We start from the raw sequence: 19,002 nt of genomic DNA on the forward strand, positions 1-19,002 counted from the left end.
GCACAGAAAGAGACGGGGACGGCCAGGGCCTCTAGCCTCGAGAGAGGTGAAGAGCAAGACATTCATGATTGCTTCTGGGAAATCAAACAACTGGAGCTGAGGAGGGAGGAAGAAGACTTAAAGTTGTTTTTTTAATTTCAAGCAGGCATGGGGAGGAAGGAAAGCACTATGCTGAAAGGGGACACACGGGCTTTTAGAAGACATGGACAGACATCCCAAAGACACCCTTTCTCTCCTTGCTTAATTTGCTCAGGACCGCCTTTCAGGGAAGTCTTGGGAGGCCCTAAACACCACGGGCATCTCAGTGGTACACATTGAAGCGATATGTCTTTTCTCCTAAAAACATTCTAGCTTCCTTTTCTTCATTTGGAATGATCACTTCCGCATCATTCTCCCAATGTGAGAAGCCGCAGGCTCCAGCTCGGAGGCTGTCGTCTGCAGCTTGCTGGCCTCTAGTGGCCGGGAAGGAACCTCCCAGCTCCTGGTCCTGCCTGGCTTCACTGTGACGAGACAGGCACCTGGAGGCAGCGGTGGACGCTGTCTTTCTTACTAACCATGGGAAGGGCTTCCGGGGAATATTGGACAATCCGCTGCTTTACCCAAACCATCGTTTACCTGGATAAGAAACTTCCGTTGGCCCAGAGCAAATCATGGAGGCCGCATTTAGGCCCACTCTCAAGCCCCTTGTTTCTGGGATGTGGATAATGTTCTATGGATAAGGCTTTCCAATTTCTCTGATGAAAGATGCAAAAATAGATGGCAGGTGAGATATGTTTGGAGCAGACTCTCACAAGCCTGTGAGGAGGAAGATCAAGTGGAAATAACATATGTTTGTAGACTCTAAAGTACATACACGGGGCGGCTGGGTGGCTCAGTCAGTTAAGCATCTGCCTTCGGCTCAGGTCATGATCCCAGGGTCCTGGGATCGAGCCCCGCATCGGGCTCCCTGCTCAGCGGGAAGCCTGCTTCCCCCTCTCCCTCTGCCTGCCGCTCCCCCTGCTTGTGCTCTCTCTCTCTCCCCACCATCAAATAAATAAATAAATAAAATCCTTAAATATATATATATAAAGAAGTACATACATATCCAACATTATTTTTGGAAAAAAATCAGTGATCATGTGGCCTCCGTAAGTCTCTTGGACATTTGCAACTTCTCCAAGCTTCAGTTTGCTCATCTGGGAATGACAGTACACCCTGCAGGCATGTATTTGCCGAAATTATGTGAGTCAATAGGTCAATTGATCTTGATCTTTTACTGTGCAGAACTGACACTAGATATGTAATAAATTTAGCTATTATTATTATTTTATTGTATTATTATTATCATCGTTATCAAAGATATAGTCCCATCCTCAGTTTTACGACAGAACAGGAGAATCTTTCCCTAAGTTGAAATTCTACTTCACAGTTGATAAAGGTCTTTGAAGTACATGTAGATCCCATTTAAGTAAGGCAGCGCCAAAAATTCCTCAGAGTTCTCCTCATGTAGATGGAACCATAGCTCTTCTAAGGGGAAAGATATATTTGAATGGCCCCTTGATATGAAGATACCATAGAAGGGACCTAAGTGGACTTTGAGGAGTCGACCGGGTGGGTTGGCTTTAAAGCCCTCTCGGGCCCACAATTCCACATCACACGACTCTGTGACCTGCGTTATCACCTGCAGTTGTATGAGCACAGGAAAACAGCAGAAGAGACCGGAGACATGTCACAGCACAGGCCCTGGGTCAGCCCTGCGCCACACTGGAGGGGAACTCCATCCTTTCATCCTCGGACACGGGCACTCTGCTCCCTCCCAGCCACACAGGGATGCTCTCGGAATGGGACAGAGGCTGCCAGTGACGGCAATCTCCCTCCTAGTTCCATGTACCAAGAATGCTTTCCAAGTGGACAAAAGATTGGCATCAAGCTGAAGTAAATCAAAATGGTAAGACTTTGCAGGATGGCTGGAAAAACAAAACAGACCTAAGTAAATAACTGATTGTAAACACTGGCAAGGGTGATTTAGATGTCAATCTGATTTCTGCGTGTTATAAATAATATCAATTCTTAGTATTTTGGCAGAAAATAATGCAAATAATATCACATAATTTGTCAGTTCTATCTGACAGCAGTAGAGTTAGTAGAACTCTGTGATTAGTGTGCACAGGAAGAAACCATATATGTTAGTATTGGGACGTAGAACCTACATATACTCAGTTCTTCAATATAGAAGGGCAAAATAACAAGTTGGTGAATGAACTGTAGTAAATACTAATAATGAGCCAAAAACTGTTAAGAAAAATTCGCCATTATAAATCAGCCATAGCTTGACATGTAAGATATTTATAGTTTGGAATTACATGGCAAAAATATAATAATATCAAAATAGCTCCTGTTTGTTGAGCACTTAATTGAATACCAGATGCTATGCAAAGTGATTTTCATACATTATCTCATTTAATTCTTTTTTTATTTTTTTAAGATTTTATTTATTTATTTGAGAGAGAGACAGAGACAGAGACAGAGAGAGAGAGCATGAGTGGATAGAGGGGCAGAGGGAGAGGGAGAAGCAGGCTCCCTGCGAGCCCAACACATGGCTCCATCCCAGGACCCCGGGATCATGACCTGAGCCGAAGGCAGACACTTAACAACTAAGCCACCCAGGCGCCCCTATCTCATTTAATTCTTGAGACAGATAGTGTATTATCCCATTTTACAGATGAATCCACAGTTCTTATAGAACTTTTTTCTTCTCCTTCATATAATTTGCCACAATTTATAATTACACATTTGTTTCCTTGGGTATTTGATTGACGTCAAACATGCAATTACAATGTATGCTTCTTGAGTATAGCAACTATCACCTTTTTGCTAAGCTTTCCTTAGCAAAGTGCTCAGCACATAGCAATAAATATTTGTTAACTAAAGGAATGAATCTCATAGCGTTATGAAATTTGCCCGTGGTCACTCAGCTTTGGGAAGCCCTGTTTTAGGAACTGTTAACTTTTGGATATACTGCATATACTATATTGGTTTTAAATTTATGAAAATATGGAGTTGAGACAGCCATCTTAAAACCATAAAAAGTCAGAAGTGATATCAGCAACATGGCTGAATAAGAGGTCCCTCATTCATATCCCCATTTTAACAGCAATTTGGAATCTATCCATGGGCAAAAGCCACTTTGTGGGAGCTGTGTGATTGAGCACTGTAAGCCAAGGGACTTGGGAAAAGTGTCACCCATCCATGCATCAGGTAAGGAGTAGACAGAACTTGGTCTCAGCTGTGGACCCTGCAGTGGCCCATGAACTGGTTCCAGCCCCCTTGGCCTTGGTGCAAAGCCCTTGGAGAACACAGTCTTAGATAATCACCCATGGACAAAAGAGCCTTCGTGCAAGTCCAGGTTTCCAGCGGACAAGTTCCAGCACACTGTTGGAGAAAAAAAATTATGAGTTTGGACACATTGGAGAGGGTAAGAGGAATAGCTGGACTTTACCCGTGTCACCCCTTTCCCAGGTGGCACAGCTCAGTGCCAAGGAGAGCTTCCCAGTCCAGGATTCCTCCCACGGGGAGTGTATGAATGAGTACTCATCTTCCCCAACTGTGCAGGATGCTGCCAAAGAGAACTATTTCTCTCTCTCACCCCATCTAGAGTACTGAATTGTGAGCTGCATGACTGGGGGGTGGAAAGAGACTGGGAGCAGCAGACAGAATACTCAGAGGGCATTAACGGATACAGATCCTAAGAACTGCATCAGGGATTCCATGTACAGCTCAGAACACCTCACCCACAGATCCCTGCAATGGGCCCTGTGCTCCATGCCTCACCCACATGCACCCTCACCCTGTGACCAGCTCCCTCTGCATGCTCTTGATCAGCTAAAGTCAGCTTTGGCAGATGGCTAGCGAGCATGTGCAGAAAGCCTGCCTAAATCTGTGGGCAGGGAGAGACCACAAACCTGAGCTTTAGCTCTGCCTCTGGGAAAGCAAAAGGAAGGCTGTCAGCACACAAGCCTGGTACTTTGCAAGATCAATAGAAGGCATCCGAGCTTAAGAATTCTGCCAAAACAAGAAGCCTGTGGCAGGGAAGAAAGGAAAGAAGGCTGTTGGTGTGAAGAAGCAGAAGAAACCTGTGGTGGGGAAAAAGGCTGCAGCTACCAAGAAACCAGCAGCTGACAAGAAGCCTGCCGAAAAGAAACCCACTGCAGAGAAGCCTACTGCCTAAAAACTTAGGTTTATTCTATAAAAGTCAAATCATTTTGGACAGCTAATTTTGAATAAAGACCTGATCAAAGCCAGTGAAAATTAATTAATTAATTAATTAATTAAATTTAAAAAAAAAGAATTCTGCCAAAAGAGGGAGTAAGAAACATGGAGCAGGTATATCCATAGAAGGTCTGGGAAAGCCTTAGAATCCCTATCAGGGCTGACAGAAGGTATTTATCTCCTAAAGGCAGTTAGTAAAGACTAGAGGAGGTGACGGTTACTTCCAATGGGAAGACAGTGATGCAAGACTTCAAAGAACATGAAAAATCAGGGAAACACGACACCACCAAAGGATCACAATAATCTTCCAGTAACCAACCCCAGAGACATGGAGATCTGTGCTTTACCTGATAAAGAATCAAAATCAATTAATAAGATGGCATTGGTAAATCCGTACTTATCAATAATTGCTCTAAAGGTAAATGAATCAAATTATCCAATCAAAAGGTATAGAGTGACTGGATGGATAAAGAAAAAAATAAGACACAACTATATACTGTCTACAAGAGAGTCACTTCAGCTTTATGGATACATGTGAGTTCAAAGTGAGGATGGGAAAAGATATTCTGTGCAAGTGGAAACCAAAAGAGAGCATGGGTAGCAGTACTTATATCAAACAAAATAGACTTTAAGCCAAAAATGGTAACAAGAGACAAAGAAAGTCATACTATAATGATAAAGGAGTCAATTCATCAAGAGGATATAATAATCATAAGTATATATGAACACAACATCAGGGCACCTAAATATATTAAGCAAATACAAACAGATCTACATGGAGAAATAGACAACAATACAATCATAGTAGGAGATTTCAACACCCCACTTTCAACAATGAATAGATCATCCAGACAGAAAATCAATAAACATTGCAATTGAACTATACTTTAGACCAAAATGACCTAAAACACACATGCAGAATATTCCACCCCACAGCAGAATACACATTCTTCTCAAGTGCACATGGAACATCCTCCAAGATATATCATAGGCTGACCATAGAACAAGTCTTAGCAAATTTAAGAAGATTAAAGTCATACCAAGTATCTTTTCTGAACACAATTGTATGAAACCAGAAATCAGTAAGAAGTAGAAAACTGAAAAAATTCACAGATATGTGGATATTAAAACATAGTCCTGAACAAACAACAAGTCAAAGAAGAAATCAAAAGGGAAATTTAAAAAAATCTTGAAACAAATGAAAATGGAAATACAACATACCAAAACTTATGTGATGCAGCAAAAGCAGTTCTAGGAGGGAATTTTATAGGCACACCTAGCTGGCTCAGTCAGTGGAGCATACAACTCTTGATCTTGGGGTTGGAAGTTCGAGCCCCATTTTGGGTGTAGAGATTACTTAAAAATAAAATATTTTTTAAAAAGTAAGAGGGAATTTAATAATGATAAATGCCTACCTTAAGAGACAACAAAGATCTCAAGCAAACAACCTAAGTACACCTCAAGAAATAGAAAAAAGAGCAAACTAAGCCCAAAGTTAGCAGAAGGAAGGAAATAACAAAGATCAGACCAGAAACAAATGAAATGGAGACCAGAAAGACAATAGAAAAGATCAACTAGACTAAGAAAAAAAAGAGAGCAGATACAAATAAATAACATCAAGAGTGAAAAAAGATATTACAACTGATACCACAGAAATACAGAAGGCTCATAAGAGACTCTTGTGAATAATTACATGCCACCCAAGTAAATAACCAAGAAGAAATGGATAAATTCCTAGAAACATACAACTTATCAAGACTGAATCATGAAGAAATAGAAAACCTAAACAGAGCAATAATGAGTAAAGAAGTTGATTCAATAACCAAAAATCTCCCAACAAAGAAAAGCCCAGGATCAACTGGTTTTGCTAGGGAATTATACCAAACATTTAAAGAAGAGTGAATGCCAATCCTTCTCAAACTCTTCCAAAAAACTGAAGAGGAATTTACAACCCCAAACTCATTTTGCAAGACCAGCACTACCCTGATGCCAAAGCCAGATAAGGACACTGCAAGACAAAACTATAGACCAATATCTGATAAATATAGATGCAAAAAATGCAAAATATTAGGAAACCAAATTCAACAGCATATTAAAAGGATCACTCACCATGACCAAGTGGAATTCATCCCTGGGATGCAAGGATGGTTCAACGTATGCAAACCAATCCACGTGATACACCACATTAATAAAGTGAAAGTTAAAAATAAACTACACCAGAATTAAAATGAAAACTTAATAAACAATAAAAAGAAAAGAAAAAACCACACCATAATCTCAATATATGCAGAAAAGGCATTTAACAAAACCCAAGTCCTTTTATGATAAAAAAAAAATACTTAACAAATTAAGTACAGAAGGAAGTAGCTCAATATAGTAAAGGCAGCCCACAGCTAACATCATACTTAATGGGGAAAGATTGAAAATTCTTTTTCTAAAATCAGGAACAATATGGGCGCCTGGGTGGTTCATTCGTTAAGCGTCTGCCTTCGGCTCAGGTCATGATCCCAGGGTCCTGGGATCGAGTCCCACATCGGGCTCCCTGCTCCACAGGAAGCCTGCTTCTCCCTCTCCCACTCCCCCGGCTTGTGTTCCTGCTCTCACTATGTCTCTCTCTGTCAAATAAATAAATAAAATCTTTAAAAAATAAAAATAAAAAATAAAATAAAATCAGGAACAATATAAGAGTACTCACTCTTACCTCTCTTCAACACATTTCTGGAAGCCCTAGCCAGAGAGATTAAGCAAGAAGAAATAAAAGGCATCCAAAAATATAAATAAATAAAAGGCATCCAAATCAGAAAGAAAGAAGTAAAAATGTCTGTGTTTGCAAATGATACGAATTTATATATAGAAAATCCTTAAGACTCTACCCCAAAAAAAACCCTGTTAGAACTAATGAACTAATTCAGGATACTAAATCAACACACAGAAATCAGTTACACTTCAGTACATGAACAGCATAATATCTGAAAAAGAAATAACACAATCTCATTCATAATAACATCAACAACAATAAAAATACTCAGGAATAAATTTAACCAAGGAGGTGAAAGATTTGTACTCTGAAAATTAAGACTTTGATGAAAGAAACTGAAGAAGAAACAAATAAAAGGAAAGATATCCTGTGTTCATGAACTGGAAAAATTAATATTGTTAAAATGTCCATATTACCCCAAAACATGTATACCTTCAATGCCGTATCTACCAAAATTGCAGTAACATTTTTCACAGAAATAGAAAAAGCAATTCTAAAATTCATTTGGAACTCCAAAAGATCCTGAATAGCCAAAGCAATCCCAAGAAAGAAAGATAAAGTTAGAGGCACCACACTTCCTGATTTAAAACTACATTACAAAACTATAATTATCAAAACAATATGGTACTGGCATAAAAACAGACACATAAACCAATGAAACAGAATCAAGAGTCCAGAAATCAACCCAAGTATATATGGTCACTGACATTTGAAAAGGGAACCAAGAACACCCAATGGAGAAAGGATAGTCTCTTCAATAAGTCGTGTTGGGGAAAGTGGATAATCACACAGAAAGAATGAAATTGGACCCTTATTTTACACCACCCACAAAAGTTAACTCAAAACTGATTGAACACTTAAACTTAAGACTTGAAACCGTAAAACTCCTGGAAGAAAAAATAGGGGAAAATCTCATTGACAATGGTCTTGGCAACAGTATTCTGGACATGACACCAAAGCAAAAATAAATAAGTAGGACTATAATCAACAACATGAGAGGGCAACCTACAGAATGGGCGAAAATATTTGCAAACCACTTATCTGATAAAGGGTTAATATCCAAAATACATAAGGAGTTCATACAACTCAAAAGCAAAAAAACAAACAATCCAATTTAAAAGTGGACAGAGGAACTGAATAGACATTTTTCCAAAGAAGAGATACAAATGGCCAACAGGTACATGAGAAGATACTCAACATCACTCATCACTGGGGAGACGCAAATCAAAACCACCATGAGATTATCACCTCGTGCCTGTTAGAATGGCAATTATAAAAAAGACAAGAGATAACAAGTGTTGGCAAGGTTGTAGAAAAAAGGGAACTCTTGTGCGCCACTGATAGAAATGTAAATTGATGTAGCCACCATGGAAAACGGTATGGAGGTTCCTCAAAAAATTAAAAATAGAATTACCATATGATCTAGCAATCACTCTTTTGAGTATACATCCAAGGGAAATAAAATCAGGGTCTCAAAGAGAGATCTGCACTCCCATGTTCACTGCAGCATTATTTACAATAGCTAAGATATGTAAACAACCTAACTGTCCTACAGATGAATGGATAAAGCAGATGTAGCATACATATACAACAGGTTATTAGTGAGCCATGACACTGAAGCAAATTCCCCCATTTGCAACAACACGGATGGATCTTCAGGGCATTATGCTAAGTGAAATAAGTCAGACAAAGAATAGACTGTATGCGATCACTTATATGTGAAATCTGAAAAAGTCGTCCTCATAAAAGCAGAGAGTGGAATGGTGGTTCACCAGGGGCTGGGTTGGGGCGGGGGGGGTGGAGATGTCAGTCAAACGTTCAAACTTTCAATTATAAGGTGAGTAAGTTCTGAAGATCTAATGTACAGCACGATGACTACGTTAACAATTGTATCATATATTTAAAAGTTGCTGAGAATAAATCTTCAATGTTCTCACTACAAAAAGGAAATGATAATTATGTGGGGTGAGCTAACCCTGCTGTGGTAATCATTTCATAATATATAAGTCTATCAAATCATCACGTTGTATGCCTTAAACTTACACAATGCTGTATGTCAATTATATCTCAATAAAGCCGGAATAAAAACTGTAAGGGGTCAAACAGAAGGAAAAGCTCAAATGATTATAGAGCTGCTGGCTCCAAAGTCCTTGAATTGCTGGATAAATGCAAGCAACCACCTACGTTCAGACTTTCTGTTTTGGGGGAAAAAAACGAGCCCTGTTTTTATGGAAGCTGTTGTAAGGCAGGTTTGATGCTACTTGCAGTTTAAAGTACTCATGATGGACTCCCCTGCCCACATGAGAGCCGCCGATGTTGTTCAGCTGCTCACATGGACAGCTTTGAACAACTACACCATAGAGGTTCTCTGTGGTCCAGAAAAATAGTCTGTTTCACAGGGCAGTTGAGGAACTCGAGGGCTCTTGGCTCTTTGTGCTTCTAAGATCGGGAGGAAGGCAGGGACAGGGATAGTTTAGAGCAAAGTTTTGGACTCCGCTCTAAAGACTGTGAGATTCGGGACTCCCAGGTCTATTCTAAAATCTCTTAATGTGACACTGGATTGACAAAGTGTTTACTCAACGCCGAAGCCCTGAGGAGTATGGAGAAAAAGCAAACTGAGGGAAGTAAACATAAGGGGATGCAGAATATACCTGGAGATGAGGAACTGACTTTCAGGTTGGCTGGCTTGACTGGCGTGGGTGCCAGTCAAGGGGTTGAGAGGAGGACTGATGTCATGACGCAGGTCAGCAGCAGGAAGGGGAGCGCGCGGTTGGCCAGGTGAGCAGGTTTCCCAGGGCACCTGAGACCCAAGGAGTCTTCCTACCCCTCTGCCCATGCGAGGCGTAGCTCCACGCGTATGCACATGGCCTGAAGGACTGACGGCCCCTGGGACTGTTAGAGATTCTCAGAGAGATCTGGGACCCAAAAAGTGGTGGACACTCCCTCCTGATCCGATCAACCTGATGAACTTCAGAATGCAGGTGGACAGTCATTTCAGCCACACGGTAATGCTGCACGTTTTCTAACACGTGGACCCAACAGCAGTCACAGATGAGTGTCACTCTTTGGTGCACATGAAGTTTTGGATTCCTACCTGCTACTATACTTGTGTCACTTGAACTTCGGATGTGCGTCCGCGGAATGATAAACTTGTTACCAGGCCCTGGTTGTGATTGCTCCTGCCTCCCGTATTAACCAGAATTGGGGGTGTTCGGGCCCCTTCCCTTCTCTGTTTGTATGGTTAATAGAGTGCTGATTCCATTGCACCAGCAGGGCCCACATCAACTCAGAGAGCCAAAGGTTAAAGGAAGACCACAAAGGTAATCTCCTCTATTTTCCAGGTGAATAAACTGAGGCCCAGAATTGTTACAAAGCTAATTTGAGTACAAACCAACAATATGCCTCTACAATGCCATTCTTGTATCCTGGTGCACCCCTCCTGGTAGGAAAGGGTCCCTATGCAGTTTTCTAAAACGCCCCTTATACAGAAGACATGAACGGACATTTCTCCAAAGAAGACATCCAGATGGCCAACAGACACATGAAAAGATGCTCAACATCACTCATCATCAGGGAAAGACAAATTAAAACTACAATGAGCTATCACCTCATACCTGTCAGAATGGCTAAAATCAACAACACAAGAAACAAGTGTTGGTCAGGATGCAGAGAAAGGGGAACCCTCCTACACTGTTGGTGGGAATGCAAACTGGGGCAGCCACTGTGGAGAACAGTATGGAGGTTCCTCAAAGTTAAAAATAGAACTACCCTATGACCCAGCAATCGCACTACTGGGTATTTACCCAAAGAATACGAAAGCACTAATTCAAAGGGATATATGCACCCCTATTTTTATTGCACCATTACTTATAATAGCCACATTATGGAAGCAGCCCAAGTGTCCATCAATAGGGGAATGGATAAAGAAGATGTGAGGGGTGTGTGTGTGTGTGTGTGTGTGTGTGTGTGTGTGTGTGTGTGATGGAATATTACTCAGCCATCAAAAAGAATGAAATTTTTGCCACATGGATGGAACTAGAGAGTTATAATGCTAAGCGAAATAAACCAGAGAAAGACAAATGCCATATGATTTCACTCATATGTGGAATTTAAGAAACAAAACAAATGAACAAAGGGGGAAAAAAAGAGACAAACCAAAAAGCAGACTCCTAACTCTACAGAACAAACAGATGGTTACCAGAGGGGAGGTGAGTGGGGTATGGGTGAAATAGGCGATGGGGATTAAAGAGTAGGGGTATCACGATGAGCACCAAGTAATAAATATATGGAAGCGTTGAGTCATTATATTGTACACCTGAAACTAATGTAACACTGTAGGTTAACTACACTGGAATTAAAATAAAATTTTAAAAATAGGGGCACCTGGGTGGCTCAGTCAATTAAGCATCTGCCTTCAGCTCAGTCATGATCTCGGGGTCCTGGGATCAAGCCCCGTGTCGGGCTCCCCGCTCAGTAGGGAGTCTGCTTCTCCCTCTGCCTCTGCTGCTCCCCAGCACTTGTGCACTCTCTCTCTTTCTCTCTCTCAGATAAATAAATAAAAGCTTTTTGAGAAATTAAAAAAATAAGTACTTAAATAAATTAACTGAAAGCCCCTTATAGGGTTGCACCCACCGATGATTGCAGGAAGCTTTAGTGCCATATGGGGTTGTCAGTACTCCACACCAGTGCAAGGGACCTCCATGGGAGGTAGCAATGACCAAAATGTGTCATTTAGCTGAAAGAAGGTGGGTTGACAATGCAGTCATTTGGAAAACCATTTAATTTCAGTTGCTGCCAACTTCAGATAAGAAGCATATACACAATCACCTAAGCCAGGAGTACCACTCAATATTTTTTCTAAGTATTTAAATATTACCACTTATTGGTGATTACCTCTGCATATTTGTAGGAAAACAAATAAAATGAAACCTATTACTGGGATCTTAAGCCACATTTTGTTGTGAGGAATTTAAATAAATTTTATATTTCAGTCTGCCAACTATGTTATTCTTTCTAGTTTCTGAATATAAGTAATTAAAACAGTAATGGGTCTGTAATCAAAGTTTATATTAGTATTTCAATTATTAAAGTACTGAGAAAATGATTTCCCACAAAACACATTTTTACTTAACTAATTAAATAATTTCCCATTTTACGCTAGGAGAAGAAAAGAGAGTAGAAAATAACATTGAGGTTTCTAACGTGAGGAACTCAGAGGATGAATTCACATAATTAGAAATACACTAATAGCTGTGGGGAATTGTTTGCAAAAAGAACTGTAATAATTTCCCCTCTCTCTCCATGCCCTTGACACTGACTCTTGGCCTGCCCGTGTGACTTGCTTTGGTTAATGAAACAATAGCAGATGTGACGTAAGTCAAGAAGACTTGAGAAGTACTTGGGCGTCGATCTCGGGAGCTCTATAATCACAACCGTGTGAATGAGCCCAGGCTAGCCCACTGAATAATGAGGGACACATGGCCAAGTCAATAACCAAACACATGAATGAAGCCATCGGGGATGAGCCAACCTCAGCCTAGGTTACCTAGACCAGAAGAACAGCCAGGCAAATATGAAGAAATTATCAATATTTCGCTTTTTTAAAAATGTCTCTTAAGCTTTTAAAATTCTTGTAAATGTTATAAAAGGTATCATGCTTTAAACACTGCATTTATAGAGAGAGAAAAAAAGAAAAGATTAAACAATGTATAGCTGAGTTTCTTTGTTCCGTTTGCCATAAAATTTATTGGAAGAATTGTGTACGCTCATTACGTCTCCACCTTTCATTGGATTTCTGTCCGCTCCACTCTCCCGAACCTGCTCTGAGAATGCCCAACTCCTCTGGCCTACCACTCTCGCCCTTCTCAGTGTCCTTGCTGACTGTGCCTCTTCTTCCCAGTCTCTAAAGGTTGAGCATCTCGGTCTTCTCTTCTATTTTTTTTACACTACTCCCCTGTGTAACTCATTCTGTGCCACAGCTTTCAACGCCGTGTGTCCACTCCTGACTCCCACACTTGTATCTCCGACCCTGCCCTATCTTCTGAATGCCTGGCTTCAAGAGCCAACTACCTACTAGACCTCCACCTGGGTATCAAACTAACATGTCCAAAATCAGACTCTTGATGCCCCACCCTGGACACCCAACATTCCCTTCCGACAGCTTTCCTAGTATCAGTTACTAGCATCTCCATCATTCAGACCAGACTAAAGGATAGAAACTGTCCTCGATTCTTTCCTTTCTCTCTCCCTTTAGGCAATCTGTGTTAGTTCTATGCCCAAATATATCACGTGTGCATCCTCTTTTCTCCACCTGCTATTTTAACATATTAGTTCAAAAGACCTCCGTTCCTTTTATAAGCTACTACAGTAGGCTCCTAAATAGATCCTGTTTTCATTCTTTCTCTACCCTAGTCTGTTCTCCAGACAGCTGCCAAAATGATCACTTAAAAACATCCAACACGACTCTTGGTTTCGGTTCAGGTGATGATCTCAGCATCCAGGGATCGAGTCCCTGCATCGGGCTCCCTGCTCAGCGGGGAGCCTGCTTCTCCCTCTGCCTGCCACTCCCCATGCTTGTGTTCTCTCTCTCTCAGATAAATAAATAAAATCTTTTTAAAAAATTGAACATATATCATATTCCCACCTTGCTTAAATCCTCCAATGACTTTAAGTTTCACGACAAATAAAGTACAAACTCCTTACCGTATAATTAGCCCCTGCATTCCTCTCTGACCCTGTGTAACTCCCCCACAAGACTGTCAAACCCAGGGGTGCCTGGGCGGCTCAGTCGGTTAAGCGTCCGCCTTCGAATCAGGTCATGGTCCCAGGGTCCTGCAGGGAGCTTCTCCCTTCTTCTCTGCCCCTTCCCCGCTCATGCTCTCTCTCTCAAATAAATAAAATCTTTAAAAAAAAAAAAGAGGGCGCCTGGGTGGCTCAGTTGGTTAAGCGTCTGCCTTCGGCTCAGGTCAGGATCCCAGGGTACTGGGATCGAGTCCCACATCGGGCTCCCTGCTCTGCAGGGAGTCTGCTTCTCCCTCTGCCCCTCCCCCCACTCATTCTCTCAATCTCTTGCTCTCTCAAATAAATAAATAAAATCCTTAAAAAAATTAAAATAAAAATTATAAAATTAAAATTAAAAAAAGAGGGGGGCGGAGCAAGATGGCGGAGGAGTAGGAGACCTGGATTTCGTCTCCTCTCAGGAATTCAGCTGGATAGGGATCAAACCATTCTGAACACCTACAAACTTAACAGGAGATCGAAGAAAAGAAAAGCAACAACTCTCTGAACAGAAAAGCGACCACTTTCTGGAAGGTAGGACGCGCGGAGAAGTGAATCCGAGGAGAAGTGAATTCGAGGCGATATTCGGGAGGATAGACGGCGGGGGAGGGGCCTCCATCGGCCGCTTCTGGCAAGTGATAGAGCCGCGGAGCACAAAATCGGAACTTTTAGAAGTCTGCTCCGCTGAGGGACGTCACTCTGGTGGCTAAGCGGGGGGTGGAACCCTCGTGGGACAGTGTGGCCTCAGGACCCTCGGGGTCACAGAAAGACCAGGGGTGCCTGAATGCGGCAGAGCTCCCAGGTATCGGAGCAGGGAAGCCGGCTGCAGAGACGGAGCCCAGGCGCGGGCTCTCAGCTCGGGGTTGCCATAAACCGTGATCCGCGGCACAGTCGGGCCCCTGCTCCTCCAGCAGGGACCCAACAAGCGGCAGATCCGGGGAGACTTACCTTCCTCCCCCGGGAGGAGAGGTGCGGGAGCGCACGGCAGGGATCTGCTGGGTTTGGAGACTCCACACCAAGTCGGGTGCCAGAGATAGAAACGCGCGGTCACAGGCCGGGTGAGCACGGAGTGCGGCCGGAGACCGGGGAGACGGGAGTGACTGACTGCTTTTCTCTGGGGGCTCGCTGAGGAGCAGGGCCCCGAGTTCTCGGCTCCTCCGGGGTGGAGATTGGGAGGCCGCCATTTTCACTCTCCGCCTCCAAAGCTGTACGGAAAGCTTGCAGGGAACAAAAGCTCTGGAGAGCAAACCCGAGCAGATTACTTAGCCCGGACCGGGCAAGGGCGGGGCAATTCCGCCTCCGGCAGAGACATTTGGGAACCACGGCAACAGGCCCCTCCCCCAGGAGATCAGCGAGAACAGCCAGCCAAGACCAAGTTTACCGATCAGTGAGAACAGCGGAACTCCAGCGCTAGGGGAATACTGCACATAGAATTCATGGCTTTTTTACCATGATTCTTTAGTCTTTCAAAGTTAATTATTTTTTTTAACTGTCTTTTTTCTTTTTTTTTTTTTTTGAATTTTTCTTTTTCCCTTTTTCAACCAACATCTTATCAATCCCTTTTTTAAAAAACATTTTTATTTTTCATTTTTAGAGTCATATTCTATCCCTTCATAGTAGTTACCCGTATTTTTGGCATATATATATATAAGTTGTTCTCTCTTTAAAATTTTGAGATAGTTTCTTCTAACAGATCAAAATATACTCTAAATCTCTAGTGTATGGTTTTTTTCTACTCCCCTGCCTGATCACATTCTCTCCCTTTTTTTTCTTTTTTTTTTAAATCCTCTTCTTTCTTTTTTCAAACAACTTATCAATTCCTTTTATAAAATTTTTTTATAATTTCCATCTTTACAGTCATATTCCATCCCTTCATCATATCAACCCTTATTTTTGTACATATATAAGTTTTTCTTTCTTTAAACTTTTGGGAGGCACTTTCTTTTAACAGACCAAAATACACCCAAAACCTAGTGTGTGGCACTGATCTATAAACCAGCCTGATCATATGTGATCACATTCTGTTTTTGTTTTGTTTTGTTTTGTTCTGTTTTTGTTTGTTTTTATCTTTATCTTTTTCTTTTTCTTTTTTCTCTCTTTCCCTTTCTTTTCCCACTGCTTCAGGTCTTTTCTGATTTGTTTAGAGTATATTTTCTGGGGACGTTGTTACCCTGCTAGCATTTTGTTCTCTCATTAATCTATTCTCCTCTGCACAAAATGACAAGATGGAAAAAATCACCTCAACAAAAAGAACAAGAGGTAGTACCGACTGCCAGGGACCTACTCAATACGGACATTAGTACGATGTCAGATCTAGAGTTCAGAATCATCACTTTAAAGATACTAGCTGGGCTTGAAAAAAGCATGGAAGTTATTAGAGAAACCCTTTCTGGAGAAGTAAAAGAACTAAAATCTAACCAAGTAGAAATCAAAAAGGCTATTAATGAGGTGCAATCAAAAATGGGGGCGCTAACTGCTAGGATAAATGAGGCAGAAGAAAGAATCAGTGAGATAGAAGACCAAATGATGGAAAATAAAGAAGCTGAGAAAAAGAGAGAGAAACAACTACTGGATCACGAGGGCAGAATTCGAGAGATAAACGATACCATAAGACGAAACAACATTAGAATAATTGGGATCCCAGAAGAAGAAGAGAGAGAGGGGCAGAAGGTATAATGGAGCAAATTATAGCAGAGAACTTCCCTAATTTGGGGAAGGAAACAGGCATCAAAACCCAGGAGGCACAGAGAACCCCTCTCAAAATCAATAAAAATAGGTCAACACCCCGACATCTAATAGTAAAACTTACGAGTCTCAGAGACAAAGAGAAAATCCTGAAAGCAGCTCGGGAGAAGAGATATGTAACCTACAATGGTAGAAACATTAGATTGGCAACAGACCTATCCACAGAGACCTGGCAGGCCAGAAAGGACTGGCAGGACATATTCAGAGCACTAAATGAGAAAAATATGCAGCCAAGAATACTATATCCAGCTAGGCTGTCATTGAAAATTGAAGGAGAGATAAAAAGCTTCCAGGACAAACAAAAACTAAAGGAATTTGCAAACACGAAACCAGCCCTACAAGAAATATTGAAAGGGGTCCTCTAAGCAAAGAGAGAGCCTAAAAGCAACATAGACCAGAAAGGAACACAAACAATATACAGTAACAGTCACCTTACAGGCAATACAATGGCACTAAATTCCTATCTTTCAATAGTTACCCTGAATGTAAATGGGCTAAATGCCCCAATCAAAAGACACAGGCTATCAGATTGGATTAAAAAACAAGACCCATCGATATGCTGTCTGCAAGAGACTCATTTTAGAACCAAAGACACCCCCAGATTTAAAGTGAGGGGATGGAAAACTATTTACCATGCTAATGGACACCAAAAGAAAGCTGGGGTGGCAATCCTTATAGCAGACAAATTAGATTTTAAACCAAAGACTGTAATAAGAGATGAGGAAGGACACTATATCCTACTTAAAGGGTCTATCCAACAAGAAGATCTAACAATTGTAAATATCTATGCCCCTAACATGGGAGCAGCCAATTATATAAGGCAATTAATAACAAAAGCAAAGAAACACATCGACAACAATACAATAAGAGTGGGGGACTTTAACACCCCCCTCACTGAAATGGACAGATCGTCTAAGCAAAAGATCAACAAGGAAATAAAGACTTTAAATGACACACTGGACCAAATGGACTTCACAGACATATTCAGAACATTCCATCCCAAAGCAACGGAATACACATTCTTCTCTAGTGCCCATGGAACATTCTCCAGAATAGATCACATCCTAGGTCACAAATCAGGTCTCAACTGGTACCAAAAGATTGGGATCATTCCCTGCCTATTTTCAGACCACAATGCTTTGAAACTAGAACTCAATCACAAGAGGAAAGTCAGAAAGAACTCAAATACATGGAGGCTAAAGAGCATCCTACTGAAGAATGAATGGGTCAACCAGGAAATTAAAGAAGAATTAAAAAAAATTCATGGAAACCAATGAAAATGAAAACACAACTATTCAAAATCTTTGGGATGCAGCAAAGGCAGTCCTAAGAGGAAAGTATATAGCAATACAAGCCTTTCTCAAGAAACAAGAAAGGTCTCAAGTACACAACCTAACCCTACACCTAAAGGAGCTGGAGAAAGAACAGCAAATAAAGCCTAAACCCAGCAGGAGAAGAGAAATAATAAAGATCAGAGCAGAAATCAATGAAATAGAAACTAAAAGAACAGTAGAACGGATCAACAAAACAAGGAGCTGGTTCTTTGAAAGAATTAACAAGATTGATAAACCCCTGGCCAGACTTATCAAAAAGAAAAGAGAAATGACCCAAATCAACAAAATCATGAATGAAAGAGGAGAGATCACAACCAACACCAAAGAAATACAAACAATTATAAGAACATATTATGAGCAACTCCGTGCCAGCAAATTAGATAATCTGGAAGAAATGGATGCATTCCTAGAGATGTACAAACTACCAAAACTGAACCAGGAAGAAATAGAAAACCTGAACAGACCTATAACCACTAAGGAAATGGAAGCAGTCATCAAAAATCTCCCAAAACACAAAAGCCCAGGGCCAGATGGCTTCCCAGGGGAATTCCACCAAACATTTAAAGAAGAATTAATACCTATTCTTCTGAAACTGTTCCAAAAAATAGAAATGGAAGGAAAACTTCCAAACTCATTTTATGAGGCCAGCATTACCTTGATCCCAAAACCAGACAAAGACCCCATCCAAAAGGAGAATTACAGACCAATATCCCTGATGAACATGGATGCAAAAATTCTCACCAAAATACTAGCCAATAGGATCCAACAGTACATTAAAAGGATTATTCACCACGATCAAGTGGGATTTATCCCTGGGCTGCAAGGTTGGTTTAACATCCGCAAATCAATCAGCGTGATACAATACACTAACAAAAGAAAGAACAAGAATCATATGATCCTCTCAATAGATCCAGAAAAAGCATTTGACAAAGTACAGCATCCTTTCTTGATCAAAACTGTTCAGAGTATAGGCATAGAGGGTACATACCTCAATATCATAAAAGCCATCTATGAAAAACCTACAGCGAATATCATTCTCAATGGGGAAGAACTGAGAGCTTTCCCCCTAAGGTCAGGAACGCGGCAGGGATGTCCACTATCACCACTGCTATTCAACATAGTATTGGAAGTCCTAGCCAC

General features: G+C 41.2%; 1 long non-coding RNA gene across 1 annotated transcript in view; it reads right to left on the reverse strand.

Moving 5' to 3' along the window:
* Window positions 1-613: 613 nt before the first annotated feature.
* Window positions 614-19,002, reverse strand: part of LOC118530327 (uncharacterized) — an 87,165-nt gene continuing 68,776 nt past the window's right edge. Inside the window, exons 6-7 of the long non-coding RNA XR_013444679.1 lie at window positions 3,354-3,411; window positions 614-734 (exon numbers count right to left, since the gene is read on the reverse strand). This is a non-coding gene — a long non-coding RNA (uncharacterized LOC118530327). The remainder of the gene's footprint in view (window positions 735-3,353; window positions 3,412-19,002) is intronic.

The sequence above is a fragment of the Halichoerus grypus genome, chromosome X (assembly GCF_964656455.1).
Source record: "Halichoerus grypus chromosome X, mHalGry1.hap1.1, whole genome shotgun sequence".
NCBI classification, from domain to species: domain Eukaryota; kingdom Metazoa; phylum Chordata; class Mammalia; order Carnivora; family Phocidae; genus Halichoerus; species Halichoerus grypus.